The sequence below is a fragment of the Scyliorhinus torazame genome, chromosome 15 (assembly GCF_047496885.1).
Source record: "Scyliorhinus torazame isolate Kashiwa2021f chromosome 15, sScyTor2.1, whole genome shotgun sequence".
NCBI classification, from domain to species: domain Eukaryota; kingdom Metazoa; phylum Chordata; class Chondrichthyes; order Carcharhiniformes; family Scyliorhinidae; genus Scyliorhinus; species Scyliorhinus torazame.
Window position 1 is genome coordinate 116,298,600 of NC_092721.1, and position 24,762 is coordinate 116,323,361.

General features: G+C 56.1%; 1 long non-coding RNA gene across 2 annotated transcripts in view; it reads right to left on the bottom strand.

Moving 5' to 3' along the window:
* LOC140391762 (uncharacterized) overlaps nt 1–24,762 on the bottom strand; it is a 275,634-nt gene that overhangs the window by 151,467 nt on the left and 99,405 nt on the right. Inside the window, exons 2-3 of one of the 2 annotated variants that reach the window (XR_011935167.1) lie at nt 9,199–9,308; nt 7,816–8,115 (exon numbers count right to left, since the gene is read on the bottom strand). This is a non-coding gene — a long non-coding RNA (uncharacterized lncRNA). Of the gene's footprint in view, nt 1–7,815; nt 8,116–9,198; nt 9,309–24,762 lie in introns of those variants that run through there. The other variant, XR_011935168.1, reaches the window with a different exon arrangement.

Consider the following 24,762-nt stretch of genomic DNA (forward strand, 5'->3'; position numbering starts at 1 on the left):
CCCATACCCCTCCCCGGCACGGACCCACCCATCCCCCTCCCCGGCACGGACCCCCCCCATCTCCCTCCCCGGCACGGACCCCCCCCCCATACCCCTCCCCGGCAAGGACCCACCCAACATCCTCCCCGGCACGGACCCCCCCATCCCCCTCCCCGGCACGGACCCCCCCAACCTCCTCCACGGCACGGATCCCCCCCCATCCCCCTACCCAGCACGGACCCCCCCCAAACCCCCTCCCCGGCATGGGCCCCCCCCATCCCCCTCCCCGGCACGGATCCCCCATCCCCCTCCCCGGCACGGACCCCCCCCAACCACCTGCCCGGCACAGGCCCCCCCCCCCATCCCCCTCCCCGGCACGGACCCCCCATCCCCCTCCCCGGCACGGACCCCCCCCCCCATCCCCCTCCCCAGCACGGGCCCCCTCCCACCCCCCTCCCTGGCACGGACCCCCATCCTCCTCCCCGGCACGGAACCCCCCAACCTCCTCCTCGGCACAGACCCCCCAACCCCCCTCCCCGGCACGGACCCCCATCCTCCTCCCCGGCACGGAACCCCCCAACCTCCTCCCCGGCACGGACCCCCCCATCCCCCTCCCCGGCACGGACCCCCCTAACCTCCTCCCCGGCACGGACCCCCCATCCCCCTCCCCGGCACGGACCCCCCCCATCCCCCTCCCCGGCACGGACACCCCCCCATCCCCCTCCCCAGCACGGACGCCCCCAACCGCCTCCCCGGCACGGACCCCCCCCACCCCCATCCCCCTCCCCGGCACAGACCACCCCAACCTCCTCCCCGGCATGGACCCCCCATCCCCCTCCCCGGCACGGGCCCCCCCCATCCCCCTCCCCGGCACGGACCCCCCCCCCCATACCCCTCCCCGGCACGGACCCCCCCAACCTCCTCCCCGGCACGGACCCCCCATCCCCCTCCCCGGCACGGACCACCCCAACCTCCTCCCCGGCACGGACCCCCCCTAAACCCCCTCCCCGGCATGGGCCCCACCCCCATCCCCCTCCCCGGCACGGATCCCCCATCCCCTTCCCCGGCACGGACCGCCCCCCATCCCCCTCCCCGGCACGGACCCCCCCAACCCCCTCCCCGGCACAGGCCCCCCCCGTCCCCCTCCCCGGCACGGACCCCCCATCCCCCTCCCCGGCACGGACCCCCCCCCCATCCCCCTCCCTGGCACGGGCCCCCTCCCACCCCCCTCCCCGGCACGGACCCCCATCCTCCTCCCCGGCACGGAACCCCCCAACCTCCTCCGCGGCACGGACCCCCCCACCCCCCCTCCCCGGCACGGACCCCCATCCTCCTCCCCGGCACGGACCCCCCATCCCCCTCCCCGGCACGGACCCCCACCCATCCCCCTCCCCGGCACGGACAACCCCCCATCCCCCTCCCCAGCACGGACCCCCCCAACCGCCTCCACGGCACGGACCACCCCCACCCCCATCCCCCTCCCCGGCACAGACCACCCCAACCTCCTCCCCGGCATGGACCCCCCATCCCCCCTCCCCGGCACGGGCCCCCCCCCCATCCCCCTCCCCGGCACGGACCCCCCCCCCATACCCCTCCCCGGCACGGACCCCCCCCCCAACCTCCTCCCCGGCACGGACCCCCCATCCCCCTCCCCGGCACGGACCCCCCCAACCTCCTCCCCGGCACGGACCCCCCCATCACCCTCCCCAGCACGGACCCCCCCCCTAAACCCCCTCCCCGGCATGGGCCCCCCCCATCCCCCTCCCCGGCACGGATCCCACATCCCCCTCCCCGGCACGGACCCCCCCCATCCCTCTCCCCGGCACGGACCCCCCCCAATCCCCTCCACGGCACAGGCCCCCCCCATCCCCCTCCCCGGCACGGACCCCCCATCCCCCTCCCCGGCACGGACCCCCCCCCATCCCCCTCCCCGGCACGGGCCCCCTCCCACCCCCTCCCCGGCACGGACCCCCATCCTCCTCCCCGGCACGGAACCCCCCAACCTCCTCCCCGGCACGGACCCGCCCCATCCCCCTCCCTGGCACGGAACCCCCCCCAACCTCCTCCCCGGCACGGACCCCCCCCAACCTCCTCCCCGGCACGGACCCCCCCCCATCCCCCTCCCCGGCACGGACCCCCCCCAACCTCCTCCCCGGCACGGACCCCCCCATCCCCCTCCCCGGCACGGACCCCCCCCCCCATCCCCCTCCCCGGCACAGACCACCCCAACTTCCTCCCCGGCACGGACCGCCCATCCCCCTCCCCGGCACGGCCCCCCCCCCCCATCCCCCTCCCCGGCACGGACCCCCCCAACCTCCTCCCCGGCACGGACCTCCCATCCCCCTCCCCGGCACGGACCCCCCAACCTCCTCCCCGGCACGGACCCCCCCCCCCATCCCCCTCCCCGGCATGGAACCCCCCCCATCCCCCTCCCCGGCATGGGCCCCCCCCCCCCATCCCCCTCACCGGCACGGACCCCCCATCCCGTTCCCCGGCACGGACACCCCCAAACTCCTCCCCGGTACGGACCCCCCCATCCCCCTCCCCGGCACGGATCCCCCCCCAGCCCCCTCCCTGGCACGGACCCCCCCCGCATCCCCCTCCCCGGCACGGACCCCCTCAACCTCCTCCCCGGCACGGACCCCCCATTCCCCTCCCCGGCACGGACCCCCCCAACCTCCTCCCCGTCACGGACCCCCCCAACCTCCTCCCCGGCACGGACCCCCCATCCCCCTCCCCGGCACGGACCCCCCCCCACCATCCACCTCCCCGGCACGGACCCCCCCAACCTCCTCCTCGGCACAGACCCCCCATCCCCCTCCCCGGCACGGCCCCCCCCCCCATCCCCCTCCCCGGCACGGACCCCCAATCCCCCTCCCCGGCACGGACCCACCCAACCTCCTCCCCGGCACGGACCCCCCATCCCCCCTCCCCGGCACGGACCCCCCATCCCCCTCCCCGGCACGGACACCCCCCCACCCCCCTCCCCGGCACGGACCCCAACCTCCCATCCTCCTCCCCGGCACGGACCCCCCATCCTCCTCCCCGGCACGGACCCCCCTCCCGGCACTCACCCGGAGCCCAGCCCACTCTAACCACACCCCCCCGCCGCACACACACACACACAACCCGAGACACACCTCTCCCCACACATTCAGACTGCGGCCACGCCATCGCCTGCCCAGCGGTCAACCCCCCAGGCCGTCACTCACCTCCACGCTGGTCGGCGTGAACCTGGAGCACAGGGTCACGCCGATGAAAAGGAGGTTTGATTTACGTCGACGTGAACGGTCATCACGTCGACGGGATTTCGGCCCATCCGGAAGGGAGAATATCGGCAGGCCCAAAATCGGCTGCCTTGCGCAGACCCGTGCCATTCTCCGCGGCAGCGGCACCATTAACGCCCCGCCGACTTTTCTCCCTTCGGAGACTTCGGCAACCGGCAGGGGCGGGATTCACGGCGGCCAACGGCCATTCTCCGACCCGCTGGGGGGTTGGAGAATGACGCCCAATATACCTGAAATTCCTACATTCATCACAAAGTTGTGCAGTCCCAAGAACTCAGAGCCAGCAGTTTTACTACAAAATATCTCAGAATATTTTGGTCTATTAATTTTCGCTGCATTCAAGTTTTGTGAGGGCGGTTGATCAAATAACTAAATACTTTTATGTTGCCAGTTCTAAAGAAAAATCGATGTGTGTGTATATAGGAGAGGAGATTATTCTATACGAATACATTTTTATCTTGGATTCATAGTCCTATGTGAGGGGTATATATAATAGGAAGGTACATTAGAATTGAAGATTTACTGTATAATATGTATAAAATATTAATTAATCATTTTTATTGGCCAAGCAAAAAGTTTTATATGCAAGAACATGGTTAAACAACTTATTACAACAATCTCTAAAATAATGTTCCTCAGATGATTCACTATCCAATGTCATATACTCGTATATTATCAATTTATATCTATAATTACCTACATCCCAAATGATTAAATCACCACTTTCTTGGAGCTGAGGAAGAGATTAAACTTTAGTTGATTCATGATCCTTATTTCAAATAATGTCTCAAAACTCTGGTTATTGTCTCCATATTACTACAAGTTACAATGTTCACCTTGCAAAGTTAATGAAGGGAATTGAATATTGGCCTGGTTCTCCGCTAGCCTTAAATCTTTCTGCAAGAGCAGAGATTCACTAATAAAAATACACTTGCTAGTGTGCTACATTTATACCCCTTGGTGCTTTGAAATCCAAACAGCAGCAAAATAACATCAGTATTTATCTTTCTTTATTCAAGGGGTCAGGGCAGCATGGTGGCACAGTGGTTAGCACTGCTGTCACACGGCGCTGAGGACCCTGGTTCGATCTCGGCCCCAGGTCACTGTCCATGTGGAGTTTGCACATTCTCTCCATGTCGCGTGGGTCTCACCCCCACAACCTCAAAAGATGTGCAGGATAGGTGAATTGGACACGCTAAATTGCCCCTTAATTGGAAAAAAAGAATTGGGTGCTCTAAATTTATTTATTTTTTAATTCAAGGGGTCAGTCACATGTAAATTCCGACAGCATGCTGCCCGAGAAAGAATCAGGCACACAATTCATGCCCTCGAGCACACAGGCAGAATCTGAGACTCGTAGGCTGGAATTTCCCCCGATATCGGCAATGGCTGATGTTGGGCAGGAAAAGCAGTGTTCAAGTTGCCAACGGCAAAGGTGGTTTACTCCACTATATGCAGCACTTAGAAGAAAGAAGTACCAGCCACAGGTGCCACACCGTATTGCTGCCTGCCCCGCCAGCAATTTAGAAGAGCGAGATTTGGGGCGTCATTTCTCAAGGCCATCCCAGTACAGAGCGACCAATCCAGTTCACTCTGAAAGCAACCCCCCCCCCCACCCGGGGCATCCCATGGCACTACCCTGGCACCCCAGCACTATCCAGACATCCCCTCTGGCACAACCTGGACACTGCCTCCGGGCATTGCCCTCACGAGCTCCCCTGGGAGTTCTACTTGCCAGGTGCACACCTTTGGAGATCAGTTGAGATTCATGTCATTGTACTGTGACACCGCCGCGGAAAGATTTTTTGATGGGAGGGGTGATTCTGCCTTGGGAGCTTGATAATTACATGTACATTTATTATAATGATGTCAATGTCGGGAAACCCCTATGTCACTGACGTGGGAGGGGACAATCGTGCCACACGTTTCTGATGACATAAACCGCAATTTTGCAGTTCTTGTCTTATTTTCTGCTTCTGTTGTCGAACCTGCCCGATGCAAACGGGAGAGCAAAATCATGGCCTCACTATAAAGAACCCCCTAATTGGACAATTGCAAAGGCTATGGACACACTTGAAGAATTGATCATGCAACGAGCAATATGAATGCATCAAATTTGCAAGACTTTTGGCATGAGTGCAGAGCGTTGCAGATAAAATTTGGTCACTTAGCCTTGTGTCTCTGCTTCTCAGCATGGTTAGTTACTTAAAATGTGATTGGGGATGGTGGGGTTCAGGGATACTATTATGTGGGAGCCTCATTTAAAATATGCAGATAATCTCCCACATTGGATGATGCTCTGCCCACATTAAAATCTCTCAGTAGAACCTTTGAAAACGCATTTCAGCAGTTTAAGGTGGCTTTATTTTCAAAAGCAGCATTTTTCAGTCTGCGCATTAATCATTTTGGGAGGATGGGTCCGTGGAATTGCAGAATCATTACTTTTGTTTTGCTACACTTGCATTTACTGTAGCAAGAGGATTACATAGATTACATAGAACATACAGTGCAGAAGGAGGCCATTCGGCCCATCGAGTCTGCACCGACCCACATTAATCCCTCGCTTCCACCTTATCCCCGCAACCCAATAACCCCTCCCAACCCTTATGGACACTAAGGGCAATTTATCATGGCCAATCCACCTAACCTGCACATCTTTGGACTGTGGGAGGAAACCGGAGCACCCGGAGGAAACCCACGCAGGACACGGGGAGAACGTGCAAACTCCGCACAGACAGTGACCCAGCGGGGAATCGAACCTGGGACCCTGGCGCTGTGAAGCCACAGTGCTAATCACTTGTGCTACCGTGCTGCCATCGTGACATCTTTCACACTGCTGGTTGATCTTGATGGGCCATCACCTGCAAAATGCAAGGACCTCTGCTACTACCTCGTGATTCCTGTTTACTGCCCACAACACTCCTACTTGGGCATCTCCAGGGACACTTGACTTTGTTGCCTCCACTTCACTGCAGTTTGGTGACTAAGTCATGTCACCTGCTGCAGCCCAACTTACAAACAGCCAAATAAACCTAAAATCATTGCAGCCTGAGGTTTTATGCCAGAGGGCGCGATTCAGCCACTGCACCGGACGCAACAGGTGAATTGCGTGAGAGCCCCAAATCAGGCTCCACGTGGGCACATTGCGAGTCCATCACGAGTCACCCGACTCGCTAGCCCAGCGTGACCTGGGTCACGTCCTCGCTGGGGATCACTCCCTGAGGCCCCAAAAAACAGCAAAGAGCTGATGAATAGCGGGGAAATCCCGAGCTGCAGCCGCCGAGAAACATCCCGGCAAACGAGCCCAAATGGGACTTTAACTTTTTCCACTGCATCGTGTCCAATGTCTCTAACTAAATACTCCACAGGGAACCTTCATAATCCAAACAAAGGTCCATTAGCCAAAGCCTTTATGACGCCTTAAAGTAGGGAGACTTATGTGATCATAAATAATTTGGCATTCACCTTATCACTCTGCTTCCTGGCTCTTAACTGGTGATGAGATTTTAAAAACTTTAACTTCGATCCTGGACATCCCAGCTGCTCCGGGATATTGCCATGCAGCAACGCATTGGACTGACTTTCAAAATATGCCGCTCTTCGGGAAATTCGAGGCCTTCGATGCCAGCCTGGAAGCTCAGTATGCAGAGTGGATGAGGTACTATTTCCAGGCCAATGGCATCACCAGAGAGGACCAGTGAAGGTAATCTTCCTGACTGCCAGCGGGGCCCCAACGCATTATTAAAACCCTAATGTACCAAGCTGCTCTGGAGTCAAAGTCTTTTGACGCATTGGTAGAGTTGATGTCTAACCATTGCGACCTGAAACCAGCCCTAATCATGCAACGATATCAATTCAATACTGCTGTGCGGACTGTGAGGGAGTCAGTCGGATTTCTTGACTCGACTCGAGCATTGCAAGTTTGGGCCATCCCTTTTCGGGATGTTAAGGGACCAGCTGGTGTGCCGAATTAATAACATGGCCATATAAAGGAAGCTCTTGGCGGAGCCTATGCTTGATTTCTAGAGAGTTATTGAACTAGAGCTGTCCTGTGAGAACATGGAAAAAGAAGTTTAGGAACTCCAAGGTGTAATTGACATGAGTGCCCATAGTGTTGCTTGACCCCCATACTGGAATCCAGCGGCATCCCAAGGCAGAGCATGAATGGCCAGGTCACCACAACCAAGAGTACAACACTGTATCCGGACTCAACGATCGAGGGCCACCATGGAACATGCTCTTAATTCCTATGTTCCTATGAACCCAGTAGGAATCTACCGGGTAGTGTACATATCGTTCTGTATATAAAAATTAATTCATATTTTACTCGGTGTGGACTCTCCGTGTCCTTATTAAACTGATAATGAGGAGTAAACTGGTTTGCTGATGATAGTGCGACCTACTTAGCTGAACCACCTCCCTGATTTTCTGGGCCCAGGTTTGGATGTCTTTGATTCGTCATGTCTCCATTTGGGTGGTTAGATGCATTTGACACCGGTGTTGAAGACTGGAACCAATACACTGAACAAATGCATTATTTCTTCCGAGCCAACAATATCAGGGAGAACGAGCACTAGACGTTCATACTGTTGATGGATGCTGATTGTATACGTTTGGGAAGTCTCACGTACCCGGCGATGTTGGATACTCAAACTTTTGATCCGCTCATGACACTTGCAGCATCTGCTGAAAAGTTAACCCCATCGATAATCAGTCAACGATATCGGTTTAATGCGGCGGAGAGATCCACCGGTGAGTCCGTTACCGAGTTCATATCTCGGCTACGGACAATAGCCAAGTTTTGTGAGTATGGAACTGTTTGGTCCGATATGCTCCGTGATCGCTTGGTCTGCGGAATCAATAAAATGGAAATGTAAAAAAAGCTTTTGGGTGAAGTCTCGCTAACTTTTCAGCAGATGCTGCAAATCTCCCTGTCCCAAGAAAGCACAGAACGCGGCATCCAAGAGATACACGGGATAGAGGTGAATGTCTTGGGACGCCGTTCCTCCCGTGATACCCTCATGGCCCGGACTAACCGCCATTGTGACTCTGGTCTCTGGACGAAGAGCCACCTGTCAAGACATGCGACATCCCCGGACTCGACTGAAGGCGATTCCGGCCCATGTGCAAAATGTGGCCGCAGTCTAGGTGTACCCAGGAGGGCGACCACTCCAGGTACCCCGGTTGCGGTCGGTGCAGCCCAGGACTAGGCCTTGCATCTGGATGACCCAGTAGAAACAGAAGATAAGGCTGAGATGCAGCTGAACTGTTTGGCAGTGCCCCGTGTGGCCCCTATTCGTGTTCCAATCCAAGTGAATGGTCATATGCTCCAAATGGAGCTGGATAGGGCAGCGGCCATTTCTATGGTGGCGCAGAGCTCTTTTGATCTTATCTTACTTTGTCTTTGGCTGACAATGGCGGATCGTTTGGCCGCTAATACTGGGCCATGACTAAATATTGTGGGGCCCATCCTCACTCCGGTGGTTTAGAGGCACCAGTCAGTGTGCCTTCCCCTCATTGTTGTGCAAGGAAATGGCCCTAGCCTGTTGGGCCGCGATTGGCTACACCAGCTGCAGTTGGATTGGCAGCACATCCTGCAAGTGAGATCTGGCGGTCTGTGTATGGTGCTGAGCAAATTCTCAGAGGTTTTCCAGCCTGGTTTGGGTACCATAAAATGGGCCATGGCCAAAATCCGGATTCCGGAAGCCCTGGTATTTTCGTGCTCGCCCGGTGTACTACGCCAGTGTTTTTCAAACTGTTTTGCCCGGGACCCATTTTACCAACCAGCCATCCTTCGAGACCCACACCAGCTGACTTCCGCAACCCGCGCTGGCCGCCCTTCGCGACCCACGCTGGCTGTCCTTCGCAATCCATGCCAGCCTACCTTCGTGATCCACGAGGCCCAATTTCGCGACCGACCATTTTCGCTTACCTTTAATGTGACAGGTAAGCCTGCTTGGTCCTCACAATCTCACTTGCTTTGTTAGTCAGTGTTACATTTCTGCTAAGGACTTCAGCTGACAATTTAAGATCTCACTGCATCTGTTGAAAAAAATCAAGAGGTTTGGCCTTGAACTCGCCATTCTTAATCATATAATGCCTTCAAAGCTTTGAGGGTTTTAATCTTTCATTTGCCTGTGCTTCCCTGCATATAACACACATGAACTTTGAATCCTGATTTGCAGTGGCACAATTAATAACGCATGCCTCAAGTAATCATCTTATGTTCCTATTTTCAGCATCTTCTGGGTTGTTCACCAGAGGCCCTGGAGTTCACACTGTCATGTTGTTCACCCTGGGGTAACACGGACTGCAACACGATGCAGTTAAATGATCAAGTATACACCAAACGTAGGTGTTGGTTCAATAAGATTTACTGAACTTCAGTAACGAAGCACACAGCTGCCTGTGGGTTGACTCTCTACTACTCTAAGTAAACTAACATTAAATATCTAGACCAGGCTAGCTCTGATCCACATGTAGAAGGTGTTGAATGATTTGTACACCCTGACGGTCACTACAGTTGTCACCAGTGGAAAGAGGCAGAGTGCTGATGCCTCGTGTGTTTTATAGTTGGAAGCCCCCCTCTGGTGTTCTGTCTGGTGATTGGTCGTGTTCTGTTCTGTATGTTGATTGGCTCACCTGGGTGTCTGTCACTGCCTGCTTTTACCTCATGATGTGAATGGGTGCATATTATGACACACACCAGCATGTCTGGCAGCTACAAAATGGAGGGATCTCTCGGGCCCAGAACACGTAGCATCAGCGTAACCTGCTTTCTGTCACTGCTCCAGGAAGGAAGTCGCCAGCGATTTAAAAAAACTCTGCTCCTGGGTCAGTGAAGCGACCATCAATTCACACGAAACCAGGAGTAGAAGTAAACTGTGGCTTTAATCAACTAGAACAGTGCCTGCCTGCGGCTGATCTGTTAGTGGGAGCCGCCTACAGGGCGACTGCTCTTTATACCTCCCCTCAAGTGGTGGATCCGGGGGCGGAGCCCACACAAGCCCCAACATGCTACATCATAGGTAATACCTTACAATGGTCCATAGGTGGAGCCCACATGGGCAACAGCATAATACAGATATGCACATAGTGAATTGTTACAGCAATACATTCACCACATTCACCCCCTGTTCAAAAAAATGAAGTCCGGCGGGGGTGAAGGGTTCATAAGTTCAGCCTGTCCGGTGCACGGATTGTGTGCTGTGATCACTGAAGCTCTGGTATCGCAGCTGGCCCGGGCGTCGAAATCAGCCGTGCTGGCATTGGTAGTGAAGTCGCCGGTGCGGGCACAGACGTGGACTCCGGGAGCGTGTCTTCTGGGGCTTCATTCCTGTGGGTCGGTGAAGGGGGAATGGTGGACGGGAGGGCTGCCATGTAGGGGCGGGGGCGCTGGTCAGCGTAGGTTGGGTGGGGTAAGATGGGGTGGTGGCGGTAGTGGAACCTGCGGGTGCCAGGCCTCGGAGGGAGACGGTATCCTGTCGGCTGTCGGGGTGTTCGATGTATGCGTACTGGGGGTTGGAGTGTAGGAGCTGGACCCTCTTGACCAGGGGGTCGGACGTATGGCTCCTGTCATGTTTGCGGAGCAGGACGGGCGCCAGTGTCATCAGCCAGGACGGAAGCGAGGCCCCGGAGGTGTATTTCCTGGGGAAAACGAACAGGCGGTCATGAGGGGGTCACGTTTGTGGCCGTGCAAAGTATGGACCTAATAGAGTGGAGTGTGTCGAGGAGGACCTCCTGCCAGTGGGGAACTAGGAGATTCCTAGACCGTAGGGCCAGGAGAACGGTCTTCCAGACCGTCACGTTCTCCCTCTCCACCTGCCCGTTTCCCTTGGGGTTATAACTGGTAGTCCTGCTCGAGGCGATGCCCTTACTGAGCAGGTACTGACGCAGTTCGTCGCTCATGAATGAGGAGCCCCGGTCACTGTGAACGTACGTGGGGAAACCAAACAGGGTGAAGACACTATGTAGGGCTTTAATGACGGTGGCCGCGGTCATGTCGGGGCAAGGGATTGCAAAGGGGAAGGGAGAGAACTCGTCGATGACGTGAGGAAATATGTGTTGCAGTTGTTGGGGGGGAGAGGCCCTTTGAAATTGATACTGAGGCGCTCAAAGGGCCGGGATGCCTTTACCAGGTGGGCCTTATCTGGTCGATAGAAGTGCGGCTTACACTCCGCACAGATTTGGCAGTCCCTGGTCATGGCTCTGACCTCCTCAGTAGAGTAGAGCAGGTTGCGGGCCTTGATGTAGTGGAGAAGCTGGGTGACCCCCGGGTGGCAGAGGTCATCGTGGATATCACGTAGTCGGTCATCTTGCAAGCTGGCGGATGTGCCGCGGGACAGGGCATCTGGGAGTTTGTTGAGCTTCCCAGGACGATATACTATTTCGTAATTATAGGTGGAGAGTTCGATCCTCCACCTCAAGATCTTATCATTCTTGATCTTGCCCCACAGCGTATTACTGAACATGAAGGCTACCGATCATTGGGCGGTGACGAGGGTAAACCTCCTACCAGTGAGGTAGTGCCTCCAGTGCTGCACGGCTTCCACGATGGCTTGGGCTTCTTTTTCGACCGAGGAGTATCGAATTTCAGAGGTGGTGAGGGTTCGTGTAAATAACGCTACTGGCCTGCCTGCCTGATTGAGGGTAGCGGCGAGGGCGACCTCTGATGCGTCGCTCTCCACCTGGAAGGGGATGGACTCGTCCACCACGCGCATCGCGGCTTTGGCAATATCCGCCTTGATGCAGCTGAAGGCCTGGCGGGCCTCAGCCGCCAGTGGGAATTTGGTGGCCTTGACTAGTGGGCGGGCTTTGTCCGCAAAGTTGGGGACCCACTGGGCGTAATATGAAAAGAACCCGAGGCACCTTTTCAGGGCCTTGGGGCAGTGGGGAAGGGGGAGTTTCAGGAGGGGGTGCATACAGTTGGGGTCGGGTCCCATTTTCCATGACATAGCCGAGGATGGCTAGTCTGGTTGTGCGGAAAACGCATTTCTCCTTGTTGTAAGTGAGGTTAAGGGTACGGGCGATTTGGAGAAATCTCTGGCGGTTGGCATCGTGGTCCTGCTGATCATGGCTGCAGATGGTGACGTTGTCCAAGTACGGAAATGTGGCCCGCAGCCCGTACTGGTCCACCATTCGGTCCATCATTCTTTGGAAGACCGAGACCCCGTTCGTGACGTCAAAGGGGACCCGGAGGAAGTGGAAAAGGCGGCCGTCTGCCTCAAAAGCCGCGTAGTGGCGTTCACCCGGGCGGATTGGGAGCTGGTGGTATGCAGACTTCATATCCACCGTGGAGAACACCCGGTAGTGCGCGATCTGATTAACCATGTCTGTGATCTGGGGAAGGGTGTACACTTCGAGGTGCATGTACCGGTTTATGCTTTGGTTGTAATCTACAACCATCCGGTTCTTTTCCCCGGTCCTGACGACCACTACCTGGGCTCTCCAGGGACTATTGCTGGCCTCGATGATTCCCTCCCGCAAGAGTCGCTGGACCTCAGACCTGATAAAAGTTCTATCCTGGATGCTGTACCGCCTGCTTCTGGTGGCGACTGGTTTGCAGTCGGCGATGAGATTTGCGAAGAGCGGGGGAGGGTCGACCTTTAGGGTCGCGAGGCTACATACGGTGAGTGGGGGTAGGGGCCCGTCGAACTTCAGGGTTAGGCTCCTGAGGTTACATTGGAAATCCAGTCCCAATAGAAGAGGAGCGCAAAGGTCGGGGAGTACATATAATTTAAAACTGGCGTCTCAGCGCCCTGTATTGCGAGGGTTGCAGTAGTGCACCCTCGGACCTGCACCGAGTGCGACCCGGAGACGAGGGAGATGGTTTGATGCACCGGGAAGATTGGGAGCAAGCAGCGTCTTACCATGTCTGGATGAATGAAGCTCTCTGTGCTCCCCCAGGGCGTTTCGTGTCCGCTTACCTGGACGGTCATCATAGACCTCCGGAGGTGTTTGGGTCGCGATTGGTCAAGGGTGACCGCGCTGAGTTGCGAGTAGCCGGCGTGGTCGGAGGTGCTGGGGTGGTTCCAAGATGGCTGCCCCCGTCAGTCGCACATGTCGGGCGGCGAGGGAGATGGCGTCCAAGATGGCGGCCCCCATGAAGCGCACCTGGCGGGCCGCGTGGGCGAAGATGACCAAGATGGCGCCCCCGTTAGTCGCACACGCTGTGCGGGCTGGAAGTTGGCTGCCCCCACAAACAACACAAGGCCGATGACGCATCCGGGGGGGGCGGAGTCGGCAGACAAGCTGCCATGCTGCGGGATTTCGGGCCTATGAGTCTGAGGGTCGGGCCTGCGATTTAGAGTTTTTGGACCTGGCCAGGCAAACTTTAGCAAAATGTCCTTTTCCCCCGCAGTCGCTGCAGTTCGCGTTCCGGGCCGGGCAGCGATGCCAGGGGTGTTGAGGCTGGCCGCAGAAATAACAGGGTAGCCCCCCATGGTGGGCGGGCAGCCGCGCGGCACAGGCCTGGGGTATTCTTTGGTCGGGGGTCCACAAAGGGGTCGCGTGATTGGAGAGGAACGCGTTAAGGCTATGGAACGCTACTTCCAGAGAGGAGGCTGTAGCGCACAAAGACTCCATGAGACGAAAAGAGTGAAGTCGATGAGGCTTTATTAAGCGTGTCTGTTCCCCAGCAGCCCGATAGTAAACTGGCCTGCGGGGGAAGGCACCGGCTTCTTATACTTCGCCTTCAGGGCGGAGTATGAGGTCAACGGCCAACCAGGACCCGGGATCTGTCAGCCAATGACATTAGGGCTTCCAGTCCCACATGACCCCCAATACATACTACCACATTCACCCCTTGTCAAAAATGAACCCGGCGGGGTGATGCTTCGTATGGTGGTAAGGGTTTACAGGGCTGGTCCTGGGAGGATAGAACAGTTACATGGTAGTACAGTATTGGACAGTATCGTCCTGTTACAACTATTTACAGAGGGTATAGGAAAAACAAAATGTTCATTGAACAGTCCATCTTTGTTTTACATCGACGCCACGAGTCGGTCGGGCGGTCTGGTCGTCCGTGTCGATCGCCTCGGTCCCGGCGGTGGTGGTGGTGCTTGTACCAGCGTTGTCGCCTCCGGGAGCCGCACGGTTTCAGCTGTCGGTGCAAAGGGGAGGGGGACTGATCCTCCTGGGAAGGGGGCGGTGCGGGGTGCGGCGGCGGCAGGAAGGGGGGCGGTTGGGTTGATGGTGTCGGGGGGGTGTGCGTGGTGCCGGCGGGTGCCAGATCCCGCAGGGAGACCGTGTCCTGTCGGCCGTCGGGGTACTCCACGTAGGCGTACTGGGGCTTTGCGTGGAGGAGGTGAACCCTTTCGACCAACGGGTCCGCCTTATGTGCCCGCACAGGCTTTCGGAGCAGGATGGGTCCTGGGGCCACCAGCCAGGTTGGCAGCGACGTTCCAGAGGAGGACCTCCTAGGGAAGACAAGGAGACGCTCGTGCGGCGTTTGATTAGTGCTTGTACATAATAACGACCGGATGGAATGGAGAGCGTCCGGGAGGACCTCCTGCCACAGTGAAACTGGGAGATCCCTGGACCGTAGGGCCAGTAGGACGGTCTTCCAGACCGTGCCGTTCTCCCTTTCTACTTGCCCGTTCCCCCGGGGGTTGTAGCTGGTCGTCCTGCTTGAGGCTATGCCCTTACAGAGCAGGAACTGGCGCAGCTCGTCACTCATGAAAGAGGACCCCCTGTCGCTGTGGACGTATGCGGGGTAACCGAACAGCGTGAAGATGCTGTTCAGGGATTTAATGACTGTGGCCGCGGTCATGTCGGAGCAGGGAATGGCAAAAGGGAAGCGGGAGTATTCGTCCACTACATTAAGGAAATATGCGTTGCGGTCGGTGGAGGGGAGGGGCCCTTTGAAATCGAGACTGAGGCGTTCAAAGGGGCGGGAAGCCTTAATCAGGTGCGCTCCATCTGGCCTGAAAAAATGCGGCTTGCATTCCGCGCAGATGTGGCAGTCCCTTGTGACTGTACGGACCTCTTCTAAAGAGTATGGGAGATTGCGGGACTTGATGAAGTGGTAAAACCGAGTGACCCCCGGGTGGCAGAGGTCCTCGTGGAGGGTTTGGAGGCGGTTAATTTGTGCGTTGGCACATGTGCCGCGGGATAGGGCATCGGACGGCTCGTTCAGCTTTCCGGGCCGGTACAAGATCTCATAGTTAAAGGTGGAGAGCTCGATCCTCCACCTTAAGATCTTGTCATTTTTAATCTTGCCCCGCTGTGCATTATCGAACATGAAGGCTACCGACCGTTGGTCAGTGAGGAGAGTGAATCTCCTGCCGGCCAGGTAATGCCTCCAATGTCGCACAGCTTCCACTATGGCTTGGGCTTCCTTTTCCACTGAGGAGTGGCGGATTTCTGAGGCGTGGAGGGTTCGGGAGAAAAAGGCCACGGGTCTGCCCGCTTGGTTGAGGGTGGCCGCTAGAGCTACGTCGGAGGCGTCGCTCTCGACCTGGAAGGGGAGGGACTCGTCGATGGCGCGCATCGTGGCCTTTGCGATGTCCGCTTTGATGCGGCTGAAGGCCTGGCAAGCCTCTGTCGACAGAGGGAAGGCCGTGGTCTGTATTAGGGGGCGGGCCTTGTCTGCGTACTGGGGGACCCACTGGGCGTAGTACGAAAAGAACCCCAGACAGCGTTTCAGGGCTTTTGGGCAGTGGGGGAGGGGAAATTCCATGAGTGCGCGCATACGTTCGGTGTCGGGGCCTATTATCCCATTGCGCACTATGTAGCCCAGAATGGCTAGCCGATCGGTGCTAAAAACGCACTTGTCCTCGTTGTACGTGAGGTTCAAGGCTTTGGCGGTCTGGAGGAATTTTTGGAGGTTGGCGTCGTGGTCCTGCTGATCGTGGCTGCAGATGGTTACATTGTCGAGGTAAGGGAACGTGGCCCGTAACCCATGTTGATCAACCATTCGGTCCATCTCCCGTTGGAAGACCGAGACGCCGTTTGTGACGCCAAAAGGGACCCGTAGGAAATGGTATAATCGCCCGTCTGCCTCGAAGGCTGTGTACTTGCGGTCACTTGGGCGGATGGGGAGCTGATGGTAGGCGGACTTGAGGTCCACGGTGGAGAAGACTTTATACTGGGCAATCCGATTGACCATGTCGGATATGCGGGGGAGAGGGTACGCGTCTAGTTGTGTGTACCTGTTGATGGTCTGGCTATAGTCAATGACCATCCTTTGTTTCTCCCCTGTCTTCACTACTACCACCTGCGCTCTCCAGGGACTATTGCTGGCCTGGATTATGCCCTCCTTTAGTAGCCGCTGGACTTCGGACCGAATGAAGGTCCGGTCCTGGGCGCTGTACCGTCTGCTCCTAGTGGCGACGGGTTTGCAATCCGGGGTGAGGTTCGCAAACAAGGACGGGGGTTGCACCTTGAGGGTAGCGAGGCCGCAGATAGTGAGTGGGGGTATGGGGCCGCCGAATCTAAACGTAAGGCTCTGTAGGTTACATTGGAAGTCTAAGCCCAGCAAGGTGGGGGCACAGAGTTGGGGAAGGACGTTAAGTTTGTAGTTTTTTAATTCCCTCCCCTGTACCGTTAGGGTGACTATGCAGAATCCCTGGATCTGTACGGAGTGGGATCCTGCAGCTAGGCAAATCTTTTGTGCGCTGGGGTAGGTAGTTAAGGAACAGCGTCTTACCGTGTCGGGGTGTATAAAACTTTCCGTGCTCCCGGAGTCGACTAGGCATGGCGTCTCGTGGCCGTTAATTAGGACCGTTGTCGTCGTCGTCTGGAGAGTCCGGGGCCGAGCCTGATCGAGCGTAACCGAAGCGAGCCGTGGTTGTAGTAGTGGGGTGTGGTCCGTTGTTGCCGTCCAAGATGGCGTCGGGGATGGACAAAATGGCTGCCCCCATACATCGTACGTGGCTGAGGGGTCACAAGATGGCGTCGGGGGTGGACAAAATGGCCGCCCCCATGCGTCGTACAGGTCGGGGGCGGTCCAAGATGGCGGTGCCCCTCCTCCCCTCGGGGTGGTCGGGACCCAAAATGGAGGCGTCTGCGGGTCGCACATGGTGTGCTGGGGGGTCTGGGGAGCGCTAGGACCGCGCGGAGTTCCTTCACTGCGAGCGCCAGGGCCGCGGGCGCTAGGACCGCGCGGAGCTTCCTCTCTGCGAGCGCCAGGGCCACGGGCACTAGGACCGCGCGGAGCTCCCTCTCTGCGAGCGCCAGGGCCGCGGGCGCGAGGACCGCGCGGAGCTCCCTCGCCGGGGACAGCGGTGGTCGGGGCCCAGGTAAGTTGCGCCGGCGGGTCAGGCGTGGGGCGCGGGACGGGGGTGAGGGCCCAGGTCGGCGGCGCCGGCGGGTCAGTCGTGGGGCCGCGAGCGCAAGGAGCGCAAGGAGCTCCCTCACCGGGGACAGCGGCGGTCGGGGCCCAGGTAAGTTGCGCCGGCGGGTCAGGCGTGGGGCGCGGGACGGGGGTGAGGGCCCAGGTCGGCGGGTCAGGCGTGGGGCGCGGGACGGGGGTGAGGGCCCAGGTCGGCGGCGCCGGCGGGACAGGCGTGGGGCGCGGGGTGAGGGCCCAGGTCGGCGGCGCCGGCGGGACAGGCGTGGGGCGCGGGACGGGGTGAGGGCCCAGGTCGGCGGGTCAGGCGTGGGGCGCGGGACGGGGGTGAGGGCCCAGGTCGGCGGCGCCGGCAGGACAGGCGTGGGGCGGCGGGCGCTAGGACCGCGCGGAGCTCCCTCACCGGTGACAGCGGTGGTCGGGGCCCAAGTCGGCGGAGCCGGCGGGTCAGGCGTGGGGCGCGGGAGGGGGGGTGAGGGTGGCATTCGGGATGCGAAAGACCCATTCCTCTCCGTGGAGAGTGTTGGCCGGCACCCAAATCGGGAGCGCCGGCGGTGGGTCGTACATGGACTGCGGGGAGGGGGGTTGGGGAGCGTAGGCGGCGTGCAGGGCTCCCAGTTCTCCCGGGGCCGCGGTGGTCGGGACCCAGAGCGGCTGTGCCTGCCGGTCGCACATGGCGTGCTGGGGGGGTTGGGAGGCATAGACTGCCTGTAGGGCTCCCTGTGGCCCCGGGACGGCGGCGACCTCGCGGGATCGGCACACCACCGCATAGTGGCCCTTTTTCCCGCAGCTTTTGCAGATGGCTGCGCGGGCCGGACAGCGTTGTCGGGGGTGGTTCGCCTGGCCGCAGAAATAACAGCGGGCGCCCCCGGTGCGACTCGGCGTTTGGGCCGCGCAAGCCTGTGGGGTGTCCGGGGGGGGGGGGGGGTTTGCCGCGGCGGGTACGTACGGGGCCCAGTGGCCTGCCGCGCAGTCGGGGCCGTAGGCGCGGGTAGCGCGGCGTAGAACTCGTCCATCGATTCTTCGGGAGCTTGCCGTCTCGTCGCGAGCTGGTAGCGAGCGTAGATTTGGTTAACTGGGCGGACATAGAGACTTTTCAGTGCTGCGAACGCCGTCTGGAAATCGTCAGTGTCTTCAATGAGGGTGAAAATCTCCGTGCTCACCCTCGAGTGCAGGACCTGCAGTTTTTGTTCGTCTGAGACCCGGCCAGTGGTCGGTCTGAGGTAGGCCTCGAAGCAAGTCTGCCAGTGTTTGAAGGCTGCTGCCACATTCACTGCGTGGGGGCTGATCCTCAGGCATTCTGGAATGATCCTGAGCTCCATAGTCCTTTTTAGGCACGCTTAATAAATTGTAGCGCACAAAGACTCCATGAGACGAAAAGAGTGAAGTCGATGAGGCTTTATTAAGCGTGTCTGTTCCCCAGCAGCCCGATAGTAAACTGGCCTGCGGGGGAAGGCACCGGTTTCTTATACTTCGCCTTCAGGGCGGAGTATGAGGTCAACGGCCAACCAGGACCCAGGATCTGTCAGCCAATGACATTAGGGCTTCCAGTCCCACATGACCCCCAATACATACTACCACAGAGGCTAATTTTACCGTCTCTTCCAGGTCTAGGGCACCTTTTTCGAGTAGGCGCTGTCTCACGTAGTTGGACCTGAATCCAGCCACATAGATGTCCCGGATGGCGAGGTCCATATGTTGAGTGGCCATAACAGCCTGGTAATTGCAGCTTCGTGCAAGGACTTTGAGGTCACGTTGGTACTCTTCCAGCGATTCCCCGGGACTGCTCGTGGTGAGGAGATGCCGCACGTATACCTCGTTCACGGGCCTTACGTAGAGGCGTTCTAGCATCACGAGGGCATCTGTGGAGGTGGAGGCGTCCTCGAGTTGAACAGAGATTCGATGGCTCACCCGTGCATGGAGGAGACTCAGCTTCTGTTCGTCGGTGACGGAAGGCGAGGAGGAGGCAGCGAGGTAGGCCTTGAAACAGCGGAGCCAGTGCAAAAAAATCTCTTTCGCCTCAACGGTCTGCGGATCGAGTTCCAGTCGGTCAGGTTTGAGGGCCGATTCCAAAATGGCGTTGTAGTTGATTAAATTGATGCGACCATCAATTCACACAAAACCAGGAGTAGAAGTAAACTGTGGCTTTAATCAACTAGAACAGTGCCTGTCTGCGACTGATCTGCTAGTGAGAGCCGCCTACAGGGCTGCTGCTCTTTATACCTCCCCTCAAGGGGTGGAGCCAGGGGCGGATCCCACACAGGCCCCAACATGCTATATCATAGGTAATACCTTACAATGGTCCATAGGTGGAGCCCACATGTGCAATAGCGTAATACAGATATGCACATGGTGAATTGTTACAGCAATACATTCACCACATTCAGCGCACCTGACGTCAGGGGAAGGTCTTCTGCCCTGCTGGGCTCTGGGCCTGCGCACTGTTGAGAAGACACGCATGTGCAGAACAGCTAGCATTCTGAAAGTCGGTCGCGGCTGGCATTTTAAAAAGCCAGTCATGCAGTTGGGCAATACTTTCCGCGGTCAGGAACTCCGCGACGCATGGCCCCACGATCGGAAACACTGCGGCGCATGGCCCCACGATTGGAAACACTGCGGCGCATGGCCCCACGATTGGAAACACTGCGGCGCATGGCCCCACGATCGGAAACACTGCGGCGCATGGCCCCACGATCGGAAACACTGCGGCGCATGGCCCCACGATCGGAAACACTGCGGCGCATGGCCCCACGATCGGAAACACTGCGGCGCATGGCCCCACAATTATGAACGCTGCGAAGCATGGCCCCACAATTGGGAATGCCATACCACATGGCCCACAATTGGGAATGCCATACCACATGGCCCACAATTGGGAACGTGGCGATGAATCGTTCCGCAATTGGGAACAGCACGATGCCTGGTCCCTCAATTGGGAAAGCCACGATGCATGGTCCTGCGATTGGGAACGCCACGACACATGGCCCTGCGATTGGGTTTGAATATGACTGGTCTACGCTGTAGTAGAGAAGGTTGAAACTACACTTCGGCATTTAGAGAGTTTGGGCATCATTCAGCCTGTGCATTTCACTGATTGGGCCGCGCCGGTGGTCCCCATAATGAAGCTGGACAAGACTGTCCGCCTTTGTGGTGACTACAAATTGACAGTGAATATGGCTTCAATGTTGGACCATCACCCTTTACTGCGTGTCAAGGTATGTATGCAACATTGGCCAGTAGCATGAAATTGGACATGAGCAAACCTTATCTACGAGAGCTCGATAAATCCTCCCAGAAATATGTCACTATTAATATGTATACACACTCAATAACCCCACACTGTTTGTATACATACTTAATAACTCCTCGCCGTGTTAATACATATTCAATAACCCCACACTATGTGTACACACACACACAATAACCCTCACCATGTTTACACACATTTAATCATCCTACACTGTGTTAATACACACTCAATAATCATATGCCGTGTTCATACATATTCAAACATCCCTTACCATGTTTATACACACTCAATATCCTCACACCCTGTTTACACATACTCAATAACCCCACACTGTGTTCATACACACTCAATAACCCCACACTGTGTTCATACACACTCAATAACCCCACACCCTGTTTACACACACTGAATAGCCCCACGCTGTCTTTACACAATCTTAATATCCCCACACCCTGTTTACACACGCAGTAACCCCAGGCCTTGTTTACACACACTCAATAACCTCACGCTTTGTTTACACATACTCAATAACCCCATTCTCTGTTTACACATACTCAATAACACCACCACACTGTGATCATACACACTTAACCTTATACTGTGTTTATACACACTCAAAAGGTCTACGCTAGGGGCTAGCAATATTTGGAGTAGTGGACGAACCGGGAGTGCAGGAGGCGAAAGATGCCGGCATTCTGGCCTTTGCATCCCTAGTAGCCCGGCGAAGGACCTTGCTAATGTGGAAGGAGGCGAAGCCCCCCAGCCTGGAGGCCTGGATAAATGATATGGCTGCGTTCATAAAGTTGGAGAGGATTAAGTTTGCCTTGAGAGGGTCTGCGCAGGGGCTCTACAGGCGGTGGCAACCGTTCCTAAACTATCTCGCGGAGCATTAGAGGAAGGTCGGTCAGCAGCAGCAGCAACCTTGGGTGGTGGGGGGGGGGGGGGGGGGGGGGGGACGGGACGGGACGTCCTGGGAGGGGAGGGGGGGGGAAGGGGGGACTGCCTGGGAGGGTGGATGAGCAAGAGATAACATGATGGTTGGGGAAACTGGCACGTACGGGTGAGGGCCAGTGTACAAAGCTGTGTAAATATATCATTTTGCCATGTATATATCTTGCTCTGCGCGATTTCTCATTTTCTTTTGTTACGAGGGGGGGGGGGTTATTGTTTGTAAGGGAGAAAAATTGTGTTAAAAAACTTTAATAAATATATATTTTTTAAAAAGTCTACGCTATGTTTACACATATTCAATAAGCCCACACTGTGTTTACACATGCTGAATAACCCACACCCTGTTTGCACACACTCAATATGTGTGTTTATCCACACATAAAAAGCCTACGCTGCATTTGTACACAAAATAACCCCACGCTGTGTTTATACACTCCATAACCCCAGGCTGTGTGAACACAACTTAATGACCCCTCACTCTATTTACACATACTCTAACCCCATTTCCTGTTTACACTTACTCAATAACACCACCACACTGTGTTCACACACACTCAATAACCCTACGCTGTGTTTATATACACTCCTTAACCCCACACCCTGTTTACACAAACTCAATATCCCCCACGCTGTGTTTACACACTCAATAACCTCACACTGTGATTACACATACTTAATGACTCCATGGTCTGTTTTGGGCAGCATGGTAGCACAGTGTGTTAGTACTGTTGCTTCACAGCTCCAGGGTCCCAGGTTCGATTCCCGCTTGGGTCACTGTCTGTGCAGAGTCTGCACATTCTCCCTGTGTCTGTGTGGGTTTCCTCCGGGTTCCCGTTTCCTTCCACAATCCAAAGATGTGCAGTTAAGGAATATTGACCATGCTAAATTGCCCTTCGTGTTCAAAAATGTTAGGTGGGGTTATTGGGTTATGGGGATGGGTCGGAGGTGTGGGGTTGAGTAGGTTCTCTTTCCAAGGGCCAGTGCACACTCGATGGGCTGAATAGCCTCCTTCTGCACTGTACATTCTATGATACACACACTCAACAATCCTACACTATTTTTACACACATTCAATAAGCCCACACCACATTTATATAAACTCAGTAACCTTACGATGGTTGATACATACTCAATAAGCCCATGCTGTGTTTACACATACTCAATAACCCACGCCCTGTTTACACACACTCAATGAGGCGACGCTGTGTTTACACACATACAATAACTCTACGCCACATTTATACACACAAAATAACCCCAAGATGTGTTCATACACACTCAATAATCACACACTGTGTTTACACAAAGGTAATGACCACTCGTTCAGTTTGCACACACTCAATAACTCTGTGCTGTTTTACACACACTCAATAAACTTACACTGCGTTTTTACACACTCAATAAGCCCACACTGCATTTATACACAGTCAATAACCTCATGCTGTGTTACACACATTCAATAACCGCATACTGTGTTTATATACATTCAATAACACACACCCTGTTTACACGCACTCAATAACCCTACACTATGTTTACACACACTTGTGGTAAACACCACTGGTCACACACTACGTGTATTACGCTCCTGCCACTGTACTACAGTTAACACCGTAAATCCCAGCCTGCTGGCTCCTCCCAACAGGCGGTGTATAAAAGTGTATGCTCTCCTGCGCTGCTTCCATTCTGGTTCCAGCTGCAGGAGGCTCAACATTTTGTGCAATAAAGCCTCAATAGTTCACCATTTTGTCTTGTGGTCATTGATGGTACATCAATTTATTGCACTAGAATTTTAGAGATGAACGTCTTAATCAAGCCGGATCGCCTGGAGCTGGACCCTCACGCAGCCGACACCACAGCCACCTTCGAGCACTGGCTAGCCTGCTTTGAAGGATACCTTGGAGCATCCACAGAACCCCTCTCATACCCACAGAAGCTCCAGATCCTCTAGAACAAATAACAAAGAAATGTACAGCACAGGAACAGGCCCTTCGGCCCTCCAAGCCCGTGCCGACCATGCTGCCCGACTAAACTACAATCTTCTACACTTCCTGGGTCCGTATCCCTCTATTCCCATCCTATTCATGTATTTGTCAAGATGCCCCTTAAATGTCACTATCGTCCCTGCTTCCACCACCTCCTCCGGTAGCGAGTTCCAGGCACCCACTACCCTCTGCGTAAAAACTTGCCTCGTACATCTACTCTAAACCTTGCCCCTCTCACCTTAAACCTATGCCCCCTAGTAATTGACCCCTCTACCCTGGGGAAAAGCCTCTGACTATCCACTCTGTCTATGCCCCTCATAATTTTGTAGACCTCTATCAGGTCTCCCCTCAACCTCCTTCGTTCCAGTGAGAACAAACCGAGTTTATTCAACCGCTCCACATAGCTAATGCCCTCCATACCAGGCAACATTCTGGTAAATCTCTTCTGCACCCTCTCTAAAGCCTCCACATCCTTCTGGTAGTGTGGCGACCAGAATTGAACACTATACTCCAAGTGTGGCCGAACTAAGGTTCTATACAGCTGCAACATGACTTGCCCATTCTTATACTCAATGCCCCGGCCAATGAAGGCAAGCCTGCTGTATGCCTTCTTGACTACCTTCTCCACCTGTGTTGCCCCTTTCAATGACCTGTGGACCTGTACTCCTAGATCTCTTCAACTTTCAATACTCTTGAGGGTTCTACCATTCACTGTATATTCCCTACCTGCATTAGACCTTCCAAAATGCATTACCTCACATTTGTCCGGATTAAACTCCATCTGCCATCTCTCCGCCCAAGTCTCCAAACAATCTAAATCCTACTGTATCCTCTGACAGTCCTCATCGCTATCCGCAATTCGACCAACCTTTGTGTCGTCTGCAAACTTACTAATCACCAGTTACATTTTCCTCCAAATCATTTATATATACTACAAAGAGCAAAGGTCCCAGCACTGATCCCTGTGGAACACCACTGGTCACAGCCTTCCAATTAGAAAAGCATCCTTCCATTGCTACT